This window comes from Neodiprion pinetum, chromosome 1, assembly GCF_021155775.2.
Source record: "Neodiprion pinetum isolate iyNeoPine1 chromosome 1, iyNeoPine1.2, whole genome shotgun sequence".
In the NCBI taxonomy this organism is placed as follows: Eukaryota; Metazoa; Arthropoda; class Insecta; order Hymenoptera; family Diprionidae; genus Neodiprion; species Neodiprion pinetum.
The window spans coordinates 2443424-2446601 of NC_060232.1; positions in this window are offsets into that span (position 1 = coordinate 2443424).

Consider the following 3178-nt stretch of genomic DNA (forward strand, 5'->3'; position numbering starts at 1 on the left):
TGCCTGAAAGAATTGATTTCAGCACTTTTCAAAATCGCGAAAATTTTCGCCAAAAATACAAAGGGGTTAGCCTTCCTTTTTTTTTGACTAAGAAATTTTTCGTCTCAGAATTGATTCGTGTGACTCTTTTCCGACCAATTGGACCCCCAGGAACTCAGAAAACGCAGCAAAAGCAGCGTGGGATCAACGAAAGAGAAGATACGAGGAAAAAAGCACCTGCTGAAAAATGTCGAAAATTCAGGTTTTCGTTTTTTGGCTGTAACTTTCGATGCGTTGATCGCAGCGTATTGGGACTGCAGTCAATCGATTTCTCTCGCAAAATTACGTCGGAATTGTGCCACAATTAGATTATTTCAGCACTTTCGAAAATCGCAAAAATTTTCGCCAAAAATACAAAGGGGTTAACCTTCCTTTTTTTTTGACCAAAAAATTTTTTGTCTCAGAATTGATTCGTATGACTCTTTTCCGACCAATTGGACCCCCAGGAACTCAGAAAACGCAGCAAAAGCAGCGTGGGATCAGCGGGAGAGGAGATACGAGGAAAAATGCACCTGCTGAAAAATGTCGAAAATTCAGGTTTTCGTTTTTTGGCTGTAACTTTCGATGCGTTGATCGCAGCGTATTGGGATTGCGCTCAATCGATTTCTCTCGCAAAATTACGTCAAAATAGTGCCACAATTAATCTATTCCAGCACTTTTCAAAATCGCGAAAATTTTCGCTAAAAATACAAAGGGGTTAACCTTCCTTTTTTTTTGACCAAAAAATTTTTCGTCTCAGAATTGATTCGTATGACTCTTTTCCGACCAATTGGACCCCCAGGAACTCAGAAAACGCAGCAAAAGCAGCGTGGGATCAGCGGGAGAGGAGATACGAGGAAAAAAGCACCTGCTGAAAAATGTCGAAAATTCAGGTTTTCGTTTTTCGGCTGTAACTTTGGATGCGTCGATCGCAGCGTATTTGGATTGCGCCCAATCGATTTCTCTCGCAAAATTACGTCGGAAAAGTGCCACAATTAATTTATTCCAGCACTTTTGAAATTCGCGAAAATTTTCGCCAAAAATACAAAGGGGTTAGCCTTCCTTTTTTTTTGACCAAAAAATTTTTCGTCTCAGAATTGATTCGTGTGACTCTTTTCCGACCAATTGGACCCCCAGGAACTCAGAAAACGCAGCAAAAGCAGCGTGGGATCAACGAAAGAGAAGATACGAGGAAAAAAGCACCTGCTGAAAAATGTCGAAAATTCAGGTTTTCGTTTTTTGGCTGTAACTTTCGATGCGTTGATCGCAGCGTATTGGGACTGCGCTCAATCGATTTCTCTCGCAAAATTACGTCGGAATTGTGCCACAATTAGATTATTTCAGCACTTTCGAAAATCGCAAAAATTTTCGCCAAAAATACAAAGGGGTTAACCTTCCTTTTTTTTTGACCAAAAAATTTTTTGTCTCAGAATTGATTCCTATGACTCTTTTCCGACCAATTGGACCCCCAGGAACTCAGAAAACGCAGCAAAAGCAGCGTGGGATCAACGGGAGAGAAGATACGAGGAAAAAAGCACCCGCTGAAAAATGTCGAAAATTCAGGTTTTCGTTTTTTGGCTGTAACTTTCGATGCGTTGATCGCAGCGTATTGGGACTGCGCTCAATCGATTTTTCTCGCAAAATTACGTCAAAATAGTGCCACAATTAATCTATTCCAGCACTTTTCAAAATCGCGAAAATTTTCGCTAAAAATACAAAGGGGTTAACCTTCCTTTTTTTTTGACCAAAAAATTTTTCGTCTCAGAATTGATTCATATGACTCTTTTCCGACCAATTGGACCCCCAGGAACTCAGAAAACGCAGCAAAAGCAGCGTGGGATCAGCGGGAGAGGAGATACGAGGAAAAAAGCACCTGCTGAAAAATGTCGAAAATTCAGGTTTTCGTTTTTTGGCTGTAACTTTCGATGCGTTGATCGCAGCGTATTGGGACTGCGCTCAATCGATTTCTCTCGCAAAATTACGTCAAAATAGTGCCACAATTAATCTATTCCAGCACTTTTGAAATTCGCGAAAATTTTCGCCAAAAATACAAAGGGGTTAGCCTTCCTTTTTTTTTGACCAAAAAATTTTTCGTCTCAGAATTGATTCGTGTGACTCTTTTTCGACCAATTGGACCCCCAGGAACTCAGAAAACGCAGCAAAAGCAGCGTGGGATCAACGAAAGAGAAGATACGAGGAAAAAAGCACCTGCTGAAAAATGTCGAAAATTCAGGTTTTCGTTTTTTGGCTGTAACTTTCGATGCGTTGATCGCAGCGTATTGGGACTGCGCTCAATCGATTTCTCTCGCAAAATTACGTCGGAATTGTGCCACAATTAGATTATTTCAGCACTTTCGAAAATCGCAAAAATTTTCGCCAAAAATACAAAGGGGTTAACCTTCCTTTTTTTTTGACCAAAAAATTTTTTGTCTCAGAATTGATTCGTATGACTCTTTTCCGACCAATTGGACCCTCAGGAACTCAGAAAACGCAGCAAAAGCAGCGTGGGATCAACGGGAGAGAAGATACGAGGAAAAAAGCACCCGCTGAAAAATGTCGAAAATTCAGGTTTTCGTTTTTTGGCTGTAACTTTCGATGCGTTGATCGCAACGTATTAGGACTGCGCTCAATCGATTTTTCTCGCAAAATTACGTCGGAATTGTGCCACAATCAGATTATTTCAGCACTTTCGAAAATCGCAAAAATTTTCGCCAAAAATACAAAGGGGTTAACCTTCCTTTTTTTTTTGACCAAAAAATTTTTCGTCTCAGAATTGATTCGTATGACTCTTTTCCGACCAATTGGACCCCCAGGAACTCAGAAAACGCAGCAAAAGCAGCGTGGGATCAGCGGGAGAGGAGATACGAGGAAAAAAGCACCTGCTGAAAAATGTCGAAAATTCAGGTTTTCGTTTTTTGGCTGTAACTTCCGATGCGTTGATCGCAGCGTATTGGGATTGCGCTCAATCGATTTCTCTCGCAAAATTACGTCAAAATAGTGCCACAATTAATCTATTCCAGCACTTTTCAAAATCGCGAAAATTTTCGCTAAAAATACAAAGGGGTTAACCTTCCTTTTTTTTTGACCAAAAAATTTTTCGTCTCAGAATTGATTCGTATGACTCTTTTCCGACCAATTGGACCCCCAGGAACTCAGAAAA